The sequence below is a fragment of the Macrotis lagotis genome, chromosome X (assembly GCF_037893015.1).
Source record: "Macrotis lagotis isolate mMagLag1 chromosome X, bilby.v1.9.chrom.fasta, whole genome shotgun sequence".
Lineage (NCBI taxonomy): Eukaryota > Metazoa > Chordata > Mammalia > Peramelemorphia > Peramelidae > Macrotis > Macrotis lagotis.
In genome coordinates, this window is record NC_133666.1 from 472,531,329 (window position 1) to 472,557,237 (window position 25,909).

Here is a 25,909-nt window from a genome sequence, read left to right on the forward strand (position 1 = left end):
CTAAACTAGGAGGCAGACATACAAAACAAAATGATTCCTGCTCTTGAGAAGTTTATATTCCATAGAGGGAAACATTATGGATACAATTAAAAACAAAACATATATAAAGTAGATACAGTGCAGTCTTCATACACAAAGGATCCTATTTGCTGAGGAAATCAGAATAACTCTCCTGCAGGAGGTGACACCCAACTTGAACCTCAAAGAAAGTTTGATGTTTCAAGAGATAGAGGTGATGAGGGAGCATATTGTACATATTGGGGTCCAACCTGAGCAAAGTCATTAAGGGTGGCGAAGTAACAGTAAGGAAGTCATTTAACTGCCTTCACTACATTTGTATTTATTGAGTTCATATTTATACTGTATGCATTTATATGTTCTTGTCTTCCCTATTAGAATATTGTCTCACTGTGAGTAGAAATTGTTTCATTCTTTGAATCCAGCTCCTAGCATCATCAACATCATTATTGAGACACATTTACTAAACATTCTAGGCACCGTGCTCAGTGCTAAATATAGGGTAGGCACTTGATAAATATCTATAAACTGATTAAGTGACTTTTCTTTTGACACAAAACTAGTAAATGTCAGAAGCAGCATTTGAATCCTGATCTTCTTCCTTATTCTAATACAGCACAGGGGCTAACCCCCCAGCTGCTTCTTATTAATGATGAGTAGGAATTAAAATTCAATTTGTAAAATATTGTGTCAAGAATTGGGGATACAAAGACAAAACAGGAAAATGGTTCATGCCCTTGAGATTATAAACTATTGGGGACTATAATAAAAATAAATAAGTACAAGATGATTTGAAAAGGGGAAAGGAAGAAAAGAAAAAATGATTAGTATAAGCAATAGCTTGCAGAAAAGTGTAGGGTATGTGTGTAGATAAGTACTTTTGGGCTGTAACACAATATGAGGGAAGGCTGGAAAGGAAGGATAGAAACAATCAATCAATAAATATCACTTAATTTCCTACTGTACTCCAGGCACTGTACTAAGTGCTAAAACAGACTATGGAGGGTCTTGAAAAGTAAACAAAAAATTTTTAATTTTAATTGATCAACAATAGGGAACCCCTAAACATTTTTATCAGAGGAATTGGGAGCTAAAGTTGAAAGAATGATGCAAATGAAGTGAGGAGATTCCTTGGTTAAAAGCCCAACTCTACTAGTAGTCATTGGTTATGTGTGTGACTGAGCAAGCAACTTAATTTCTTTCCCAAACCTTAGTTTCTGCATCTATAAAGGAAGGGGAAAAATGCCTCACTGAGATATGAGGATGTTAATCTGTTTCAGAATATTTCTATTATTATAATTTATTATTATTATTGTTATCATTATTAAAATGTGTGTTTATGGTACCCTTAGATGGGAATGAGAAAAGGGAGAAAAGAACTAATTATGTTAAATTATGTTAAATTAAATTATGTTAAATAAAAACTACTCATCATGATTTATTTCTACCTTAAAATAACAATGAAATCATGGGCGTTTTTGATGATGTCACTTTGAGAAGTTGCAACTTGTAAATGAAAAAAAATAAATTTAGAAAGGCAGAAATCAACAACTTGGGAAATGTACTCAGGGAACATATGATTGGTTAAAGGATATGCCATAGAGGAGCCAGCCTCTGCTAATTCCTAAATATCTTTAAAATATTTTTTTTGTAAGTATCCAACAAAGTACCCACTTTCATTCACTCATTTTCAAAGTACTAACTTTGAGATCTTTTTAGACCATTCTCACAAGAATGTCTTTTTTCCCTGATTGAATTCAACATTACCTTGTTAGAACTGTTCCTTTGCTTGTTTGTAATCTGCTTATGATGAAAAGTGAGAGTACAGAAGAACCTCCCAGTACTAGTAGTATTGTTCAACTCTTGCCTGAGAGAGCTTGACTCCCTTTACTAAGCTCTACTATAGACCAAAAGGGAACAGAAGGGCAGAAGCTTGTATGAGAACTAAATAAATTATTCATATTATATTAATTATATCTGTAAAATACAGCATCATGGTGCAGGATACATTAAAACAAACTTAATAGCCATCTATAAATTTGATAATTAAAATGCCTATTAATTTTCTCTACTGTGATTAATGTAAACCTCTTTGTAAAGTTCAGTAAAGAGAAGAACTTAATAGCATGGGCCACTAATGCTATTACATTAAACAAAGCTGTCTAATGTTGTTGTTTGTCCTTTCTTCTTAAAGAAGACCAGTGACATCATGAGGGTGATGTTTTGACTTGCATGTGAATTGAATTTAAGTGAAGCAGAGCTAAGAATAGTTGTCTAGCTTATGGGGTAAAGAACTCAATTAACTGAGGGGGAAAAACATCTGAGTTTTCTTCTTGTCCCCTGGCTCGTTGTAAGATCAAGAAAAAATTCTATATGCCCAATTTTTTATTTCCAAAAATTAGGATAACATTTGCTGCTTGACATGTGACACTAGATAGCATGGAGATGAGAAGTCTTAGGTTAAATCCTGCCTTTGACATAATAGTTAAGTGACTAGGACAAGTATACATAATCTCTTTGAGTCTTAGGCAACCCTGCAAGACTATATAGACTTAGTTAGGCTTTGTTTTAAAGCCTACCTTTTGTATATTTCATCGGGAATCTAAATTTGCAATCCATATTATCTGGAACTATTTAGAATACAAATATAAATCATCCAAACTCTTTTTTTGAAAATTTGTTTTATTTTTTCCCAATTAAATGTAAAAACATTAACATTTGGGTTTTTTAAATTTTGATTTCCAGGTTCTTTTCTCCCTCCCTCTCCCCCTCCTTTAGAAGGCAAGAGATTTTATATAAATTATACATGTGCTTTCATGCAAAACATTTTCATATTAGCCATGTTGTGAAAGAAAGCTCAGACCAAAAATAAACAAACGAGAAAAAGAAAGTTTAAAAAATGCTTTGATCTGTATTCAGACTCCATCAGCTCTTTCTCTTGAGTTGAATAGCATGTTTCATTATATGCCTTTCTAATTATATTGGATCATTGAATTGTGAGACTAGGTAAGTCATTCATAATTGATCATTGTATAATATTACATTTACTGTGTACAGTGTTATTATGGTTCTAATCATTTAATTTCATATCAATTCATAGAAATCTTCCCATATTTTTCTGAAAGTAAAATAGTATTCCATCACAATAATATATCACAACTTATTAAGCCATTTGTCAACTGATGGCAATTCCCACAATTTCCAAATCTTTATCAACATTCCATTATTGTAACAAATTTTTCATATTCTCTAACATTTTTCATTTTCCTTTTCTTCCATATTAATCAAATTATAACTTTCTTGAGGGCAAGATAGTTAATATAAAAGTGGTATATTCTCAGTTCCTAGCATAGTGCTCTGCACATATTAAACAATAAATGTTGAGTTGAATCTCAACAAACTTATTTACCATTCCTCTCTCCATCTTCTTCACTTTTAGTAAATGTGATGAAGAGTTTTCAAAAATTGACTTTCTTCTTGCTTGATGATAGATGGCCATAGCAGCATAGCCCATTACACTGAAGTGCAGGTAAAGAACATTGCTTATATATTGGTATGTTATTTCATACTGTAATCCGACTCCACAGAGACTCATTTGGCATAGATCTTGGGAGTCATCTAATACAACCCATATCTCATTTTATTTTAAATCTCTCCCAGTTCATTGACTTATTTTCTACTATACACAAACATGCCCCTGTCTCCCACCCTTAAAAAACCATCACTTGATCCTTCCATGCCCAATAACCATCATCCTATATTTCTACTACTCTTTATGGCTAAACTCCTTAAATGATCTTTTATAATGGGTACCTCTACTTTTTCTCCTTACTCTCTTCTTAACTCAGCTTCTTCAGGTTGACTTTTGACTTTATCATTCCACCTACATTGCTCTCTCCAAATTACTGTGATCTTTTAGTTGCCAAATCCAATGGCCTTCTTTCATTCTTCATTCTCCTTGACCTCCCTGCAGCTTTTGATACTTCTGATCACTCTTTTAGTAGTCTTTTGATCACTCTTTTAGTAGTCTTTTACACCAATTTTTCCTTTTGCTCCTCCTACTATTTAACCCCTCCTCAGCCTCCTTCACTGGTTTCTCATTCAGCTCAGGCTCTCTCACCATTGGTGTCCCCCAGGGTTCTTTCTAATCTAAATCCTCTTCTCTTTACTCTCTCTACAACTTGGTGATCTCATCAGCTCCCATGAATTTAATCTCTATATTCAAAGATTCTCAAATCTACATATCCTTCTCCAAATCTTTATTAACTGCCAGTTTCATATCTCCAACTTCCTTTTGATTGCCTTTGATTCAAGTGATCTGGGTCTCGTTGTTCTTGTTCTAGAAAAGAAGACATTCCATTTCTTAACTCTAGGTATTTTCTCTATCTGTTTTCTGTTTTAAATATTCTTCTTCCTTAATTGCACTTATTGATTTCCTTGGCTTCTGTTAAATTCCAACTAAAATTCCATCTTTTTCAGTAAGACTTTTCTACTCCCTCTAAATTAAAGTGGCACCTCTCTCTGTTATTTCCCAATTATCCTATATGAGACTTGTGTATATACTTGTATATATTTTGTTGAATGTTATCTCTTCATTAGATTGTGAGTTTCTTTTTTCGTTAGGGTTTTGTTTTTTGTTTTTTTTGCAAGGCAATGAGGTTAAGTGGCTTGTCCAAGGCAACACAGCTAGGTAATTATGAAATGTCTGAGGTTGGATTTGAACTCAGGTACTCCTGACTCCAGGACTGGTGCTCTATCCACTGCACCACCTAGCCACTCCTGATTGTGAGTTTCTTAAAGACAGAAATTATCTTTTCCCTCTCTGTGTATTCTCAGTGCTTAGCAATAATTATTTTTGTCTTTCATTCTTGAAGAGGATCAAAATGATATCACTCTGTTAGAATCAGTTACAGAGTTAGTTATCTAAGTTACAGAGTGTCTAACTGTGACTGATCAGAGCAGTATAAAATCAGAATGTTCTACCACAGGTAAGGCACAAATAGGCCATGTGAACATTTGGGGTGACACCTAGTAGTAAACACTTAATGTTTACTGCTTGCTTGATTGAAGCAGCTCCCTAGTCTTGGGACTAGAAGCCAAACCTCTAAATTCCATTTCAGTGAGTTTGCCATTCTAACACACTATGTCCTATGATTCCAAACTGTGGATTGTTTTTCTTTTTTTAAGAATAGGATACTAGAGACACTATTACGGATATTTGGGGGATTTTAACTAATCTTTGTGATTTCTAAATATGTCAACATTTTTTCCCTTATTTCTTTTCTTCTAAGCTCTTGTTTTAGAACACATGAACAGTTTCATGAAATCTTGGGGGATAATAGAAAGGAATAAATCTTCAAACTAAAGAGCATAGCACATCTGATTTTTCATCCTAAATTGACTCTTGGATTTTTGTTTTGTTTTGCCCCAAACTCATTATTGCTGATATATGAAGTTCTATCTATAAAGTAAGGTTACAAAAGAACCTTTTTAAATTGTTCTTTTATAGGTTTAGAGAAATTGACAAGGGGAGAAAAACACCTCAAGAAAAAAAACATTTCATTTATTATCTATCATAGTAATCAAACATAATCCTCACCAGAAAGTTATACAAAATGAATGAAATCAATCTGTCTCTGTCTCTCTGTCTCTCTGTCTCTCTGTCTCTCTGTCTCTCTGTCTCTCTGTCTCTCTCTCTCCTTTATCCATTTCTATCCTTCTTTCTCCCTTATTCACTCCTAAAATATTTTTTTAACCATTGAGAGATGTCCAAATATCTTGGCATATTTATGTTATTCTGAACATGATTTTCCAAAGCACAGATCTAACCTTTTCACATCTCCACCCTTCCCAAATTCTTTCCCTATTCACTCAAAAAACTCTAGTAACTGTGGGTCCAAATATAAGGTGTCCCCAAAGTCTTAGTGCAGATTTAAGTTTTAACAATTTAAATCTGCAATAAGACTTTTAGACTACCTTGAACAAACAAGTAAAGCTCTTCCCAACCTAACCCCATTCCATCTTTCTAGCCTTGTTATACATGATCATTTTCACATCATTTATAGTCTTGTCTTACTGGCTTTCTTGCTGTTACTCATACAGAGCATTCCATCTCCCAACCCTTGGCACTGGCTGCCCTCTTACTTCTTAATACCCCATTCTTGGAGGCTTACCTCACTTACTTCTGTCTTTTGAAGTCTTTGTTTCCTTTAAGTTTACACTTCAAACATCATCTTTCCAACCATTTTTAAGTCTCACTGCCCCCACCCATCCATTTTCCCTTGAATCATTTTGGATGTGTATATATATATATATATATATATATATATATATATATATATATATATATGTATATATATCTACATATATATATGCATATATATACATATATATATAATTTTATATATACATGTGTATATGAATATATACATATATTTATGCATATATATACATATATATATATATATATATATATATATATATATATATACACACAAAAACCCCACATTGTCTTTTCCATTAGAATACTAACACCTTGAAGGCAGGTTCTATTTTGCATTTGTATCCCCTGCACTTTTTAAAAAATCTTTTTATTCCCTAGTACTGTCTGTAGTACAGGGCCTGGTATGTAGTAGGTGCTTAATAAATATTTATTTACTGATTGACCCACATTCATTGATAGGAGTATAACAAATGTCCATTACTTGTACATATAATATTCTGCCTGATTCTAATTATCAAAAGTATCAAAAGCATTCTCATTTAAATAAAAAAAATTGTTGGGAATGGAGCCAAATTTCTTTAACTTCACCTTTTCTTTGACTGTTCCCTTCTGCCTTTCTGACTATACTGGGTAAGCAAAGGAATGCCTGTAACGGAAGCAGGAGTGGCTTTTTCTCCTGCCATGTGAAATCTGAATACAGTATGTTTGTTAACATTTGTGTCTATCTTCAATCCCCCAGGTTCTCTTTTGGTCTCCAACTGATCAATACAAATGGCTACATGATAGAGTTCCTGTGTTTGGAGAAGACAGGAGCAGTATCTGTAATGTATTACACAGATGACTGATAGCTTCAAACAATAAATGGGCTGATTCTGCCCTAGAATGTCAAGTGTGAGGGCTTTTCAACAGTGATTAGTAGGATGCCGTCTTCCATGCCATCTGATATCTCTTAATCTTTTCCGTGTTTGGAGGACAGTGCATTGCAGACATTACCTAGCAACAAAAATAGCTTGAGTCAGTTGGGGGAAGAAGCAGGACAGTTGTTATTTATCATGCTGAGATGATGCATTGTAGTTTAAAAATGGAGAAGGAAAAGCCAGATTAAATATTGACATTTACTATATTCCAACTGCGTTACCTTTTGGCTCATCTGACACAAAAGCATATATTCAATAAAAGGGGGAAATAAAATCTTCACCTAAGTTCTCTTGGAAGCAGCTAAAGTGAAAAGATTCAATGATTTATTATTTAGCATGGCCTGAGTGGAAAAATCTAGGAATACTGCTTTCATCTCTGCAAAACCTTTTTCTTAATCATATCACAGGGTAGTGTACCCCATAAAATAAAGTAAATGTTAGGAACTACAATTAATTATAAAGCTGAGAGCTTCATTAAATAGGGAAAACAACCAATTTGAATTTTCTATATAGACTATAAATTTAAAAAAATCGATTTAAAATCTTTTAGTTCATATTAAATATTGAGCATATAAAATATTTGCTAAATGTATTTAAAGTAATATATCAAATGACAATAATAAATATATAAATCAAATACTATATATATTAAATACCATTCAAAATAATATTTACTAAATATATAACAAAGTGCCAATTGTTATGTTCTAAATGTATAGTAAATAAGATATCAAATCATTTTACTAAATATATATTAAATATAGAAAATATTTTTAAAAGGGAATTTGAAGAAGACTTTCAACCTAGAGGGATACAGAAAGGAATTCTGTTTCCCCAGGATAATATTTATAATAAGGAATTGTTACATGAGTCTTTTAACCTGCTTATTTAAAGGAAGGGTGTTCTTTTCCTTATTGTACATGATACCTTTGACAGATATTTTCCTTTTACTCTGGGTATAGGTGAAAGTTGTAGAGGTTTTACTTACTGCTGACCTACTGTCTTCAGAGCTTCTAGTTCAACTCACCCCTGTTAGATTTGACTCTAATGAGGCAAAGGTATAATTCCTGCTTCTCAGGTTGGTAGTTAAGATGATTTTCTGAGTCTTATTTCACACCAAGTACAGATTACCAGTCCACCAAGTCTCTACAAAGAGGAAATGTTGTCTGTGATAGCCTGTGAGTATAGATATGAGGTTATTTAGAAGGGGTCTCTGCTGACCATTATAATGAAATTCTGAAGAAGAAACAGTAAAATTCTAGAATATTGTTCTAAGTACCACAGAATCACAAAATGTTGGGACTGAAGGGGATCTTTGAGAAAATCTAGGCCAATCCTCTCATTTTAGAAGCCCTGTGTCAAACAGATGAGTTTGTTAAGGAAAAAAGTTTGAGAGAAAATATTCAAACTAATAGTGCCTTTTTTGCTCAGTTGACAAGACCCACAGTGAAAAATTTCTACTGACAAATGAAATTTTAAATGTACCTCATCTGTTTCTCTAAGCTTGTCTTCAGTCAACAAATGTTTTCTATTCATCAGCCTGAGAAACAACTTTAGTTCTGTCACTTGCAATGAATTCACTTATTTGTCTTTGAGAAGAAATACAAAGTCTGGGGTTTTTCTATCCTTTGTTGAGGTATGAGGCTGTGTAACAGACAGCATAATGATGTAATATATGAGCCAACTTCTACCTGAGAGGAGAGATTCAGAAGAATGTAGCTTGATGAAAAAAGGGGAAATTCATGCTCTTAGATGGTTTCTAGGCATGTTCTCAGAATTAGGATGATAACCTTGGTAACAGGATAAGTAAGGAGTAAATTCATAGGTTCTACACCAGAGTTACCTGAAGAAGTCTCTATTCTAAAACCTTAACATCAAGAGTTAAGTTTCTGTACTCTCCATTGTACAGATAGAGCATCTTGAGGTTTAGAAAGGTGAAATGACTATAGTGCACAAATAGAAATCAAAAGTATTTTCTTTTAATGAAAAAGGCTACCAATCACCTCTTTTTAAAAAAGTTATAGCTGATGATTTTTGTTCAATTGTCCTCCTGCTTTTGACATTTTTGTGACATTTGAAACTGATGCCTTCTTTCTTCTTTTTAAATTCTTCTTGTTCTTTGGTTTCCATGACCCTGAAATATTTTATTTTGTCATTCACCACTCAGATCTCCTCGGTTAGAGAAGAAAAGATCACACCACTTTGGTCCTGTTTAGTTGTTTCAATTGTATCTGACTCTTTGTGAGCCCTTTTTGGGTTTTCCTGGGGAGAGATAATGGAGTGGTTTGCCATTTCCTTCAGTTTATTTTACAGATAAGAAAACTGAAGAGCACAGGGTTAATTGACTTCCCCAGGGCCACACAACTAATAAATGCACCTAAGGCTGGATTTGAACTGAGGCCTTTGTCACACCAAATCTGGCAGTCTAGCCATTATGCCACTTAGCAACCTAGTGGGCACAACTGAATAAATCTTTTTTTTAATTTATTTTTTATAGTTATTTATTTTACATTATTACAATAATCTTGTTGTGAGAATACACATAACCCCCCCACCATGAGAAAACTCAAGAACAGTGAGAGAGAAAAAAAATGTACTTCAGTCTGTGTTTAGATTCAAAAGGCTTTATCTCTGGGATGAGTTGCCTTCTTTATCATAAGTCCAGCAAAGTCCACAGTTGCTATTACTAGCTGTATTTCCATCCACTCTATTCCTTCCCACTCTATTCTTTCCCTCCTTTCACCAGTCCCTGTTCAAAAGTGTGTTGTATCTGAGTACCCTCTCCCACAATCTTTCCTCCCTTCTATGACCTATTCCCCCCTGCCCTCCCCCCATTCCATCTTACCCCATCCCTTTCTTCTTATTTTTTCTCTGGGGTAAGATAGATTTCTATACCCTATTAAGTGTGTATGTTATTTCCTCTCTGAGCCATTTTTGATGAGAATGAAATCTCACTCATTCCACCTTGCCTTTCCCCATTCTACTCCATTGAAAAAGCTTTTTCTTGACTCTTACGTGAAATATCTTAGCTCTTTCTTCCTCAATACTTTCCTTTATCACCCATTGACTCCATCTTTTTACTGTATATAATACAGTAAATTACCATTATATTCATCTCCTTCCTGTGCCTTGTCTATATATATGTTCCTTATTAAACTGCTCTTATAAATGAGAAAGTTCATATGAGTTATCAATATCTTCTTCCCATGCAGGAACACAAACAGTTCAATATCATTAAATTCCTCATAATTAGTTCTTCTATTCCATTCCCTCTATGGTTCACCAGAGTCCTGTATTTGAAGATCAAACTTTCTGTTCAGCTCTGGTTGTTTCAGTAGGAAAGTCTGAAAGTCTCCAGTTTCATTGGAAGTCCATCTTTTCCCCTGAAAGAGGATGTTCAGTTTTGCTGGATGGTTGATTCTCAGTTGTAAACCAAGATCTTTTGCCTTCCAGAATATCATATTCCAATCCCTATGAGACATTAATGTAGATGCTGCCAGATCCTGTGTAATCCTGACTATAGAGCAATGGTAGTTGAACTGTTGGTTTCTGGCAGCTTTTAGTATTTTCTGTTTGATTTGGGAGTTTGGGAATTTGACTATAATATTCCTGGAAGTTTGTCTTTTGGGATCTCTTTCAGATGATCAGTAATTTCCCTCAATTTCTACTTTACCCTCTGCTTCTAGGATCTCAGGTCAATTTTGCTGTATTATTTCTTGAAAAAGAAGTCTAGGCTCTTTTCCTGGTCATGGCTTTCAGGTAGCCCAATAATTTTTAAATTATTTGTCCTGGATCTGTTTTCAAGATTGGTTGTTTTTCCAATGAGATATTTCACATTTTCTTCTAATTTTTGAATTGGATTTCTTGCAAAGTCATCAGCTTCCTTTAGTTCCATTCTGCATTTGAAGGAGTTATTTTCTTCAGAGAGATTTTTTTTTTAATCTCCTTTTCCAGCTGGCCAATTCTGCTTTTTAAGGCATTATTCTCCTCATTTGCCTTTTGTGTTGCTTTTTCCATTTGGCTTAAACTGGTTTTTAACATATTATTTTCTTCAGTATTTTTTTGTATTTCTTTCACCAAGCTGCAGATTTGGTTTTCATGATTTATCTGTATTGCTCTCATTTCTCCTCCCAATTTTTCCTCTACCTCCCTTAATTGCTTTTCAAAGTCTTTTTTGAGCTTGTCCATAGTCTGAGCCCATTTTCTATTTCTCTTGGAGCTTTTGGATACAGAAGCTTCAATTTTGTCATCTTCTGAATCTTCCATGGGACCAAAGTAATTTTCTATGGTCAGATTCTTCTTTTTCTTTTTTTGCTCATTTCTTCAACCTATGACTGATTAACCACACTTCCAAGGATTTGGGGGATTTTTGGGTCACCCCACTGGGACCTTAATTCCTCCAGTATCTTATGACAGGCTCTGACTGCTCTCTTGGCTATGCTTTGGTATGTGGATAACCACAGGGCTTCCCCTTTGTCCTGGAGCTTTGAAGAGGGTCCCTGCTTGGCTATGGTAGTATGGGGACCCAGACCTGGATCTGAGTGTGGGCAAACAGCAGAATCCTGGGGAGAGATAATATATAGAGATAATAGAGTGCCTCCAGGGAGAGCAGAGAGATCTCTGCAGTCCCCCCCCCCCCCATTACCATCTGTGGGCTGGTTTCCGCAGGTTCTTCCCACAGAGTTCCTCTGAGGCTGGGTCTCGCTGCTCACTCTGGTGCAGCAGAGTTCTCTCACCATCCCTTCAAGCTGTTCCAGGTGATCCTTGGGAGGAGGGCTGGAAACTGCTCCCTTTGCCACTAGGCCCCTGGCCTGGCCACACTGTGGCTACATTTGCAGTGGCTTTTTCCAACCCCCAGTCCTGGTGAAACAGTCCTTTCCTGCAGAACTTCTAAGTTGTCTTGGACTGGGAAATTGTATCACTTGGTCTTTCTGTGGGTTCTGCCCTTCTAAATTTTGATGAGAGTCATAATTTGACAACTTTTGGAGTTTTGAGGGGAATGAGTTTCCAGGAATTCCTGCCTTCATACTGTCATCTTGCCTCAGCCCCCACTCCTCACCCCCCCAACTGAATAAATCTTTAAAAACATTCAAAAAAGGATTATTCAGGCTGAGGACATGAGAACATGAACTTAGAGGGCAGATTCTATCAAAGATTTAAATTGATCATAAGGAAATTTATCTTAAGCATGAAGATTATTGGACTTGGGGCTATAATATTGAGAAAATTATGGTACCATCTTCTCTGCATGTGGTTAGCATGTAGATATAGCCTCTTTATCAAAAAGTATCTAGGTGGTATTTTGCTGAAAGTCAAAGGAAGAGCTCATTGTAATAGTTATTACATCTTCTTATACAGTTATTAGTACAATCTCTATATCAACTGGAATAATTCTCCTGAAGTTTAAACCATGTTCCTTGTAGGTGTGAAGAACAGTTTGGGAGATTGTTATTCAGCTCCTAAATCTAGAATTAAATTAAGAACCTTAGGTGTTAAGGAAAACCAAAAATGGACATTGATTTGGACAAGAATATTTTTATAGTTTGAAAAGATAACCATTAAAGGAAATTTGACACTCTAGCTTTCATCCCAGACTTGAAGCTACTCTCATCCCTTCCTCTCCAACTCCAGGTTAATCAAAAAGCAGAGGGGTGTGAGTGCAGGATTTGTGGTAATTACCGCTAAACCACAAAATTAAATTAAACCAAAAACTAAAACCACATGGTATGAAATGTCATCCTTATATTTTTCTTTGCACTCTCAAATCTGATGCAATCTGGCTTCAAGATATTGGCAATGCCGTTCAGCTGATTTAAAGTTTATACACTAAGTTTTGCAGGGATTTGAACCTCCCAGCAATCACCATAACCTTCTGTTTGAATTTTTTTTGTTTTTATTAGTTTTCCTAACATTATGTGAGAAATATACATAAGTTCTGGAACTGCAATCAGCGAATAGTAAGATGAATTAATGAGTTTAAAGACTGAAATGTTCAATTAATTAGTAATTTCCACCCAACCTGCTGCCTGACATAACAAGAATGCTGCAGTTTAAATAAAGATTAGACTGCTTAGCTTTTGGAAATTTGATTAAATTGTTTTTATTTTTTTAAAGATGGAACTATTATTGTAGTTTATTAAATCTTTTTAATTATTGCAATTTCTGACTAATTACCCTCTAGGCTTTGTTTTAGACTTTTTGTAACTAAAATTCAGGTAAATGTGCTTTATTTTTTTTCTTCTGTTAATATATCCTCTTTTTCAACTCAGATTTCTTTTAGAAAGAAAGAATAAACAGATGAGAGGAGATAGTGGGAAAAAGGAAGGATATCATTTCTGAGAACTGAGGATACTTTAAGAAGGATTATTTTGTCAGCTGGGAGGTAGGAAAATTTCTAACAAGTCTAACAATACCAGGAAATCTGGATGGGGAAACTAGAATAGAAATACTTTAGATCCCCACACCTTCCTTGATGGCTAACAACCCTTTCTTTATTTTCTATTTCTCACTTCTATGATTCTTGGTTTAAAACAACTTGGATTCCTTGACCCCATTTTATGAACAACAGAACATATTTACATGTACCTATTTCTTCCCCTCTGATCCACTTTAGTCCTGCCTCTGAAGTGTTTTCTCATTCACATGAACTCACTCTCTTTGGTAATTTAGCTATATTATTCTAGACTCAATAATTTAGGAAGTTTTCAAATCAACTCATATGTTGGGCCTGAAATTTTATAATCTTAACAGTAGGAAAATAATGATGCTTATTTTGGCCATTGTACTTAGTAACCAATTCTTAGTAACCAAACTTTTACAAAGCCCACTTTCCATCTTTGGCATAAGTGATTACCTTTTTTAATTCTTTTCCATTTGGGATAACATGGAGTGATGACCTCCAAACTTTACAAACATATTTGATTACCAAACTTTGATCCTTTGTTTATAGAAAATAGTGAACCTTAGGGTGATTTTTACATGGCATTCCTGATCCTATTTTTATATTGCCTTTTTTCCCCCTTGGAAACACTACTTTATCACCTTCCTCTCCTGTTTTCCCTCAGAACATAAATAGTATTGGTTCTAGTTTATAGGTAATGGAATGGAGGTGGGAAAAGGCTGACTTAAATACAGCTTGTAGATAACTCTCCAGTAAATCCATATGAAACTAAAAAGAGGACTCTAACTTTATGATTCCCCTCCAAAAGTGGCTGCTTTCCTAAATCAGATGGAGCTGATGATCTAGACTTCACCCAACAAAAATGGGGTCACTTAAAATTGAAGAAATGAAACACCAAGCATTCCTTTCAGTGTTTGTTTTTGTAAGAGAATATGCTGTGCAACCAATGTGTATTGTTGACAGTAACCACAGAGACAAAATCATCAAGTGAATAAGTTACAAGCCCTTGGTAGGTATTATCATCACATTGCCAGTAATTTGTAAGACTATAAAACAGATCATCAAAAATAGATGATGTAACAAATTTAGAATTTTTTTAGAGGGGAGAAAGAGCTCTTGGCAACTTGACTGGCAAATTCTACTAGATTTACAAATAGGATAAACTAGAAAAGGAAGCTTGAAGCTGGCTTCAAGCCTTCACCTCAATTCTCATTAAAATGATGGGATAAGAAGACATTACCTTGGGGTTTTCCAGATTTACAGCAGCTTGAGAGGTGGTGGAGGGGCTTTGGTGCTGCAGTAACAGGGTTGTGTGAATGAGTGTATGTATGTGTGTGTGTGTGTGTGTGTGTGTGTGTGTGTGTGTGTTAATAATAATTATTGCGAAGAATTGAAGAACTGGGATGCTGTCCTCCCATGTTCCTACTAATAGAATTTCATTTAAAAAAAAGCTGTTTTTCCATCTTCAATCTTAAACAGGTATGATAGCTAAGTATTAATATTAATGAGCATAATAACAATAATAAAACTGGCAGCAGCATCAAATGAATGGGGTCTCCTACAGTAGAAATATTTACCCGATGTGTCCTGCCAGTTAGAGAGATTTTGGCATCAAACCTAGACATTACCTCATCTTCCTGGGCAGACAGCCTATTTCTATGCTAAGCAAGTCTGCAGGAGTGAACGACTGAATACCTACCTGATTAGCTGGGCTGCAGCAGATCCTGGTTGGAAGCTATTTCCTTTAAAGTCTGTCTGTCTGACTGACTGACTGGCTGGCTGGCTGAGTCTTATACTTTCTCTTTTTCTCTCTGGGTAGGATTTGTCACTTGTATCATCCAATTTTGCTTTTTTGTATTAAAGGGTACAGTGTGTACACAAAGGTCTGGCAGACAGGTGGGTTAGTATTAATACACATTGAAATCAGAAAGGTCAAAATTCATGGGATGAAAAGTGGTGTTGAGTATGTGGTTCTCTCTCACTGTTGAGAATCAGAGACATTTATGTGAAACTGGATTTTAGGAAGAAAAATAAATACAATAATGATTTGGTTATGAGACTTTTATTTCAAATAGAACCAGATATTACTTTTTTGGAAAACTTAAATTGACAGCCCAGGAAAGAAATTTATTTTTAGCATTTTTGTGGATTTGATTTGTGATCCTTGTAACCTTGTCCAATTTAGTTCTTAAAATCCTTTTCTTTCATTGATCTCAAGGCACTTTTGACTCTAAATTGTTATTATTACTCAGCTGGATCTGGTTTGATACCATTCATTCATTCATTCATTTTGTTCATCATAATTATAGTTTCCATGGCCATAGGTTAGATATTCACTTTAGCAAAGTGGACTGTTCTAGATGAACACAAAACAATAATATGTTGCTGTGCTACAAATTTCCTGGTGCCATTATGAACAGCACTTTATTTTTTAGTAGCAAAATATGTTCATCTATCAGTTCTATATGTCCAGTTCATATATGGGCAAACCATCCCAATTGTGGAGAGTAATACTTGACCTTGGGGCTTTTTTCTACTTTTTCCTTTATTCCCCTGGATATTAACTTGTTTTCCTCTGTAAGTTTTTGTAATATTCTTACCAATCTACAACTTTATTAATAAACTAGATAGATTTTTTTTAGTAACTTCAAATGGAAAAATATATCTTGTGGTTATTTTCTAATATATTCTCAGATATGTGCTTCTGGAACTTTGTTAAATATTTTTTCTAGCCACACTAGAAAGCTAATTGCTTATCTATCTTAGCAAAATTATTTTTACTGTTGGTATACCTCACAGCTTCTAATACAAAAATTATTAATGTTTTGGGGGTTTTTGGTTGTTTCTGTTCAGTAATTTTTTCAGTCATGTCTTAACTCTTCATGGTCCCATTTGAGATTTTTCTTGGTTAAAAAAAAGTTATGGTTTGCCATTTCCTTCTCCACCTCATTTTGCAGATAAGAAAATTATGGCAAATAGGGTCAAGTGACTTGTCCAGGGTTACATGCCTATTAAGTGTCTGAGGCCAGATTTGAACTGAGAAAGTTTTCCTAATTCTAGGTTCAGCATTCTATCCATTGTGCCATTTAGCTATCCATTATTATGAATAGTTATTATTTTTAAAAATTATTGTTTTGAATAATTACAACATTTAGTATCAAGTTCATATTTAGCACATATTTTTGACTTGTTAGTGCTTTTTAGAAGGGGGAAAAACTTGGTTTATCAAAGATGTCAAAATGAGATGGTTTTAATGAAACATTAGTTTTTAATACAGTTTATATCATCTAATCACTCTTAATAGAGCATAATATCAAACAAGGTGTACTTACTAGTGATTGTCTAGTGCCTGAGACCATAAGACCATTAGTAGACCATCTCAATAGTTAGGTATGAATTTATACTCTTCTTCCTCATTCCACTCTGTAGTTTTCTGAGGATATGATTTCACAATATTATCTGCAAACTCAAAAAAGTAAGTCTAGCACAATTGTTATAATACCATAGTCAGTTCTCATGATGAACTTTTTAAATAAATGATTTACCATGGAACAATGGACATAGTTCAACCAAGCTTTACCAATGACAGCATTTACAGAGGGGTCACTGGCAACTGAAAATCTGCTAAAATAAAAATGATCTTGAGAGTACAGAAAAGGAATGCATTGTGAGAATATAGGGAAGGGGGCAGCTAGGAAGTGCAATGGATAGAGCATCAGTCAAGGGGGTTTGAGTTGAAATTTGACCTCAGACACTTGTCACTTATCAACTGTGTGACTTTGGGCAAGTCATTCAATCCCATTGTCTTGCAAAAATCAAAAAGAAAAAAGAGAGAGAGAGAGATAAAAACAGAATACCTGGGAAGACAGAGAAAGGGGGAGGGTAGTAAAGAGATAAGCAGGAGTCTTTTTTATTACAACTCTGGAGTATTTGCTTGTAGTAACTTGACTTTAAAGTGAACTTACCTTATTTTGAATGAAAGAATTCTCCCAAAAATGATAGAATCATAGATTTAAGGTTTTAAAGAACCTGTGAGATCATCTAGGTCATCAATCCCATTACTTTCTTTATAAGGAAAGTGAAGCTTTTGAAGATGAAGTGACTCCCCAAAGGTCCTGCAAGAGCAGAGCCATTATTTTGATCCTAGCTCTCAAGTATAAATTCAGGGTAAATATGTTGTTTGTATACATACCTTGGACTACTTTTAATGTGTGGAATTAAATGAGGCTTACATGCTTTAAATATTTAAAAATTGATGGGTTTTCTAAATATATTTATATTTTGTAAATTATTTTAGTTGTAGTTATATCACTTTCTCTCCTATAACAGGAAAGTTACATCTAAGTATTCATCATGACAAAAGCAATCACTAAAAAATGTGGCCTTTTGTACTTTACTGATATTTCTATATGGTATTTCTGGCCTGTGAAAATCATTCCAAATAAACACTTGGCAATCTGCCAACAGACTGAATGTATCTCTCTGCTCTCAGATAATGGAGCAAATGGTAAGAGTTTTCCATTACCATTACAAGGACCAGAGTTTAGGAGTATCTCAAAGGAACAAGCTGTGTCAATGGATGCAGTTTATTTTTTCTTAATCTACAAGGTAGAGAAAATAGAGATGGGATAAAAAAAAATTTAAGTAAAATTATAATAAAATTTTTTTGTCTCATCTCACTTGAACTATCTGGTGTTAAGTGAATACTTTTTAAGTACCTCGGTACCTATTTTTTTTATATCTTTTGCATTTTGCATTTTTTCACTGTAAATATTAGATAAGGAGAATAGATGCTAAAGGCAAAGAAGAAACTTGGGCCAAAGTGAGTCTTACCATTATGATTAAGATTTTCCTAAAGTTTAATGTCATCTGCTACAGCTGGTCATCAAATAGCAAATGTGGGGGCATTATAAAGTTTTGAGAAGCAATGAAAGAAGTCAGTGAGTTGGTTCATTTTCATTTTCTATGAGGCAATCCCTGAATTGTATTCGTTTAGGTTTTTTGAGGTTTATTTAAAACATCTGGAAACTTCATAGATTGTTAGGTGGGTAGGTTGTACTAAAGGACAAGTGATGAAGACTTTGTAGCATGAACCATTGAATGTATAGCACAGCTGAAGGAGAGAGAGAGAGAGAGAGAGAGAGAGAGAGAGAGAGAGAGAGAGAGAGAATATTTTCCATATTTCCAGAATACATTTTGTTTTTCAGCTAGTCATCTTGTAGTTGACCTAGATATAAGTTGTTTTATCTTTTATTAAATTTTCTTGTAAACCTCTCCTTTGCTTGCATTATGGTTATTTGGAAAGGAAATGCTTTTTGTAAATAGAAATTATTATTAATTTAACAAACATTTGCTAAGTATCTGCTAAATGTTGGCACTGTACTAGAGAGTGGTACAAAAATCAGACAGCTCCTCTCCTCAAGGAGCTTACATTTTATTTGAATGACCTACTGGCACTTCCCAACATAGCTGAATAAGAATTGAAATAAAGTTTTAAAAGAAAGTTTATCAATTTCTTTAGGGGAAGCTAGGTGACACAGTGGAGTCAGATTTGGACTCAAGATATTTGATAGTTACTATCTGTGTGACCTTGGGCAAGTCACTTAATCCCATTGCCACCCCCTCCAAAGAACACTCCAAAACAATTCCCCTGGTACTCCAGTTAGCTCACCGTCATTAGTAGAGACATAACTAGTCTATACAATCACTAGATTGTATAGATGGAGGTGGGGGGGGGGGTACGTTAATATATTAGAACCAAGGGTAAAATTAATTAAAAGTTTTAAATGACACAAGTTCATTGGTTCATATCTGGCAATGTGGTATAAAAACAGCATTGAACTTAGGAATCAAGAGGTCAGAATTCAAACATCAGCCTGTCATTAACTTGTTTTAAGTTAGACCACTCACAATTTCTTTGGATCTCAGTTTCCTTTTCAATTAAATGAGATATTTAGCTGGATACTCTCCAGAGTGTTTTCCAGAGGTAAGATTTTTAAAATTCTATTAAAGGAGCAGAGAGGAGTAACTTTTTAAATTGCTTTGTCTTGACATTACAAACATTTGCAGATTATATACCCTTTTTTCTGTTTGTGAGCAGTTTTTTAGAACAAAGTAAAAACAAACAAAACTAAGAATATAGTGACCCTATTTGAGAATGTATGTACCATTCCATATTCATAGCACTACCCGTACCCCCATTGAGAAAAAAAAAGAGAGAAATCAGATTCCTTGTAACAAATAATCAAAATCAAGCAAAATAAATTCAGGCTTTGGTTGTGTATAAAACAAAGTCTTCCATCCTAAATCTCTGTTACCTCTCTCAGATGGTGAATAAAACATATTATCAACAACTATTTGCCTACCCCAGTGCTTGTCACTGTAGTAGACACTAGTGAAACAAATTTAAAAAAAAACATTTCTGTACCCAGGAAGCTTACATTCTATTAGAATGAGATACTGGAGCTTCTCAAACATAGCTGAAAAAGAGTTGTACTTTGATCCTTTGGAATCATGGATAATCACCAGAATGTCAGATTTATTTATCATAGTTCTTATAGGTTTCTATTTGCTGTGATATTATTATTTGGTGCAGTAGATAGAGAGCACTCACCTTGGAGTCTGGAGGACAAGAATTTGAATCCAGCCCCAGACACTTGACATTGACTAACTGTGTGACCTTGGGCAAGTCACTTAACCCCAATTACCTCACATCCAGGGTCATCTCAAGTGGACCTGATTCATATCTGGCCACTGGACCCTGATGGAGAAAGTGAAGCTAATGATTTAGCATAGCACCTCCCTCACTCAAATCCAATTCACTTGCTTTTCATGGTATCATCACCCTGATGTCTAGGTCTTCTTTGAGGATGAAGGACCAACATCACAATAATGATTTATTATTGTATAAATTATTTTCCTGATTTACTCTTCTTCTGTATAAATAAAGTTTCAAAATTGTTCATTTTTATAATTATGATTTCATAAATAAAATATTCTTGTTCTGCTAATTTTACTTCATATCAGTCTTGCCATGTCTTGGAAATTATCTATTTCCACATTTCTTACAAAATATTAGTATTCCATCACTTTCTTATACTACCATTTATTTAGTGACTCTTCAATTGGTTGGCCTCTGTTTAGTTTCCAGATTTTTTGCTACCACAAAAAGAGTTGCAATAAATATTTTTGCATGTTAAAGATTTTTTCCTATTTATTTGAACACTATGGGGTAAGCCTTGCAAGGACTGGGTCGATAACTATGTCAAAATATATGTATTGTTTAGTAATTTTTTGTATAATTCCAATTTGCTTTCCAGAAGGGGTTGTCTGTTGTATATCAATGTGCCTGTTTTCCCACAGCTCTCCAATATTTATCATTTTCCTTTTTTTGTCCTCTCTGACAAACTGATGGAGTATGACATGAAATCTCAAAATTGCTTTAATTTACATTTCCCTAGTAATTTGAAGCATTTCTTATGTTTATAGATAGTGTGTTACTTCCCTTGAAAATTGCCTATTCATATCAGTAGGCCATATAAAAATTTTGAAGTGACTCTTAATTCTTAACAAGTTTGAATAAATATTTTATATATATCTTGGATACAACTATTTTCAGAGAGACTTATTACAAAGATCCTATTCCTAGTTATCTTTCCATTTTAACTTTAGCCTTACTAGATTTTTGTAAAAATATATTAATGATGATAATTTTATTGTTGTTCAATTTTGTTCAACTGTGACCCCATTTGGGGTTTTCTTAGCAAAGATGCTGGAGTAGTTTGCCATTTCCTTCTCCAGCTCACTTCACAGATGGGGAAACTGAGGCAAACAGTGTTAAGTAATTTGCCCAGTGTCATACAGCTAGTAAATAGCTGAGGCCAGATTTGAACGCAGGAAGCTGAAACTTAGTGAGTCAGGTGTAGTGCGCTATCAATCTTATTTAATAAAAATTACTCATTTTATCTTGTTTTATCATTAATTTCCCCACATCACAGATCTGATTCTAATTTGATACTGTTTCAGTTTTTACCACCTTAAGTCACATATTGTTTGGAATATTTTTTTGACTTAAGGTATGAGGTTTTGGTGTTTAATTTTTTTCATATTTCCATCCAATTTCTCTAGCAGTAGTGAGTTCCCTAACCTAAGGATATGAGATTTGGGGGTTTGTTAAGTACTATGGGACTAGATAAATTTGCTTATGTATGTTGTATAACTAATCTGTTCCACTGATTTATCTGTCTTTAACCAATATCAAGTTGTTTTGAGAATTCTACTTTGTAGTGTACTTTGAAATCTGATGCTGTAGATCCTACTTAGTTTTCCTTTTTTCCTACTTATTTGCAATAATTCCTATGAGATCCTTTTGCCCTTTTTGCCTGTATATATGAATTGTTATTATTTTTCTACTTCTATAAGTCATCTTTTGTTACTGTGATTGTGATGGCATTGAATATATAAATTACTTTACATAAGATGAACATTTGTATTATATTCATTCATCCTACACATCAGCAATTAATATTTATGCAAATGCTGATGAGTTGTGTGAATTTATTTTATATCCTGCAAATTTAGCTGATGCATTAAGGCTCTTTAAGAATATTACCAAATCATCTGCAAAAAAGGTGATACTTTTTTTTTTACCTATTCTCTCAGCTTCTCTTTCTTGGACTTTTTAAATATTACCAACAGTTCTAGTACTAGAGTGGTGATAATGCATATCCTTATTTCATTCCTGATTTTATTGGAAAGTCTCCTATATTATTTAAGGTCTTTTTAATGGTAACTTGATTTTCAAAAATTTACTATTTTATCATTTTGATGAAAGGTACATTTATTCTTATATTGTCTTGTATTTTTAACAAGAATGAGTGTTCTACTTTGTCAAAAACTTTTCTGTATATATTAATATAATCATATGTGCAGATTTCATAATCAAAATGGTAAAATTAAGCCTATAGTTTTCCCAATATTAAATCAACTCTGCATTCTTGTTTTCTCTTAGGTCTCAAGACCATATCTGATAGAAGTAATTTGTTGGCATCATTTATTTTGTTATTTTTACCCAAAAAAGCTTATGCAGTACAAGAATTAAATGTTCTTTGAATGCTTGATACAATTCATTTGTGAGTCCATTTGATTCTGGATTTGGTGGTTCCCCCCACCTTTGAAAGGTCACTTATGGTTTGCTTATTTTCTTCTTCTAAAAAATTCTCTGTGTATAATTCTTTTAACTTGAGTATTTTATATTTTTGTAAATTTTCATTTATTGATTTAAGTTGTCCATTTTGGCGACATATTATTAGGCCAGACAGTTGCTAATAATATACTTTATTTCTTCATTTTGTTCATTTGAGAAGCAGCTATGGGGGTGCAATGAATTGAGTTCTGTTCCTGGGCTTGGGAGAAGACTTGAGTTTAAATGTGATCTCAGACCCTTTATTGGCTGTATTATCCTGAACTATTATAAAAGGGAATAACAACAATAATTCTAGAATTATCATTATAGCATCTATCTCCCAAGGCTATTGTGAGCAGCAAATAAAATAATATTTGTAAAGAACTTAGCATAGTGCCTGTCATATTCTAGGTTCTATATAAATGCTTATTATTCCCTTAACTTCCCCTTGTTTTGAATTCTCCTTTTCCCTTTTTGACACTATTTATTTTGTTTTCTTTTCATTTAGCTAATTGTTTATACATTTTTAAAAAAAGTTTCTATTTTTATCATTTCATTGGTTCAGAAGGGTGAAAAACGTGATTAAAGAATTAAAAAACAGAGAACTATGAAGAAAGGATCACAAAAATGGAATTAGTCATTCTGGAGAGGTGAAGACTAAAAAGCAATTTAATAACTGTTTTCAAACCTACATAAATTTCACCTAGAGGCTGGTAACTAACTTTTGGTTAAGATGAGAATGAGAACAAAGGAGTTTATTAACCTGTAATATGAAGGGAGTGCAGGATTAAAGAAATTAAAGATGAGAAAAGGTTTGTGAGGGATAAGTCTGGGAGCACGACAGAAAGTTTCTCTTGCTCTTCCTTCCATTCCTTACCACTTCCCTGTCTCTAAAAGAGGTCAGAAATATAGCTGTACTTCAATGAGGATGAGTAAAAGGAAAATTTTCTGATTCTTGAAACAGATTATCACAGATTATGGAGTATGCTTCTCTTAAATCCTAAAACACAAAAAGTAGATTATCATAGCAACAACTCTCATTTATGTGGTTCTTTAATGCTTACAAAGTTATTTTCTCCTATCAAATCTGTGAAGTTGCTAGGGCAAGTATTATTATCCCTTCCTTTCATATATGAGGAAACTGAGACTTAGTCACAGAGTTAGTAAGAAGCAGAACCAGAGTTTGAATCCAGGCCTACTAACCTCATATTTTGTGGTCTTTGAACTGTCTGTAGTACCTAGCACAGAGGAGATGCTCAGTAAATTCTTGATTGATTCATATTTGTTTCTCTTCTTGGAATATTTGAAGTGGAAATATTACTAGAAGTAAAGAATGAAAAACAAAGTTTAAAAATATTCCCACATGCTATGTGATTCCATTTCTAAAGGAGAAAAAGGAAACCTTATTCTCATAAATGTTAACAATTTAAAAACAAAAAAGTTATATAATTCATATTTGGATGTGTTTTCTTTTACTTTCCATGATAAGAAGACAGAACCACTCAATGACCAAATTGCTGATTCTGTGCTGTCTCCAACTCTATTCAAGTAAAACATTCTTATGAGTTTTTGGTCTACTGATTGGTCCTTCATAATCCCATGGGATCCAATCTGTTTGTCAGGCCATCTGTTTATTACCCAATTTTTTTACACGAGAGACATATTGCTATTACATCTTCTTGACTCCACATTTTCCATTTGTTATACAATTCCATGGAGAGTTTTTGCTTTTTCTTGAGCTGCTAAAAAATACAGTAAATAAATATAAGGGTTAAAAGTTATTCGTGTCCCCTATTCCAGAATTACTTTGTATTTATATTGTTTTCTATAGAAACACCTTTTAATACCAGTATAGTGGCAGTAAGACATGGAGTAAGCAATCTGAAGAATTACAAATTACTGTCAGAGACCGTGGAGGAAGATAGGTAGATATGAAAAGAATATAACATGTAGCCAGTGAGGAACCTGGAAGAATAGGCATAAAAGATGTCATTGAGGAAATGCATCATAGGAAGAGAAGATGAACTAGTTATTTGTTGGGGGCAAGGGATGGAAAGTGAATCAGTCTATCAGTAATCATTTACTAAGTATTTGGGGATGATAAATATAAAAGCAAACTGTATCTGCTCTAGAAAAGCTTGTATTTTAATGGGTGCAATAATTTACAAATATAATTGTACATAAACACTTATAAACCAAACACAAACTTGGAGGAAAAGGTATCAGCAGCTGGGGAGGACCAGGGTCATAGTAAAGGTAGGACAGGAAAGGGCAATTGGATTATTTTAATAGTACCTTTACATTGTCAGAAGACAGTGAAGAAAATCTGCTCCCTGTTGGATGGACCCCTTGTAATAAAATTAGGGGAATCCAAGAACAAGTCACACACATTTTAGGCAGAATGAATGGGTTGTGGTCTATGTATTTGGGAAGTAGGAGACCACAAATACATTTGAGTTTTTCTTTTGTATTCACTTATCTGTGTAACATATTATTTTCCCATACAGAGTGTGAATGAGCTCATTAGTGACAGGCACTATTTTGTTTTGTCATTGTTCCCCCCACCCCCACCCCGAGCACAGTGCCTGTCACATAAACAGTATGCAATGGAACCTCATTGTTAAAAGGAAAAGGGTGGAATTCAGTGGTGCAATACTCAAATAGAAATGGATCCTTACAGGTAATATATTGACTTAGAAAATTAACATTATTTATTTTGCATTTTTTTATTTGTCTCATTAAATATTTTCCAATTGCATTTTAATCTGGTTCAGGCTCATACTTGGGACTGTGGGCTGGATATTTGATTAAATGACTTCCAAGATTCTTCTAGTTCTAAATGCATTATCACATGCTTACAATATACATTTATATAACATACATTTCAGTTTAAGAACATTGAATTTTCTTTTCTCTTTAAAATTATAGATTTTTTTTTCTTTATAAGGAGAGTGGTTTGAGTTGGAAAGTTTTGAAGAAGGCTATGTCCCAGTTGTTTTTAATCTCTAGAAGGACTTCTCTTTGCAACATTTCAATAAATTTAATGGAATGGTGACTGGAGAGCTATATTTAGAGCCAGGAAACACAGAATATGATACTAGTTCTGCCACTTAGTATTTTTATGACCTTAAGCAAATCAATTAAGTCTCTTTGAGTCATAGAAAACT

At 34.0% G+C, this 25,909-nt stretch overlaps 1 protein-coding gene and 1 long non-coding RNA gene across 10 annotated transcripts in view; one reads left to right on the forward strand and one right to left on the reverse strand.

Moving 5' to 3' along the window:
* LDLRAD4 (low density lipoprotein receptor class A domain containing 4) overlaps window positions 1-25,909 on the forward strand; it is a 582,973-nt gene that overhangs the window by 384,719 nt on the left and 172,345 nt on the right. The gene's annotated exons all lie outside the window — the stretch shown is intronic.
* On the reverse strand, window positions 4,199-8,751 carry LOC141498560 (uncharacterized). Its single transcript, XR_012471687.1, has 4 exons — window positions 8,644-8,751; window positions 8,186-8,334; window positions 6,830-7,234; window positions 4,199-4,357 (listed from the first exon to the last, which is right to left on the reverse strand). It is a non-coding gene; the product is annotated as an uncharacterized LOC141498560 (long non-coding RNA).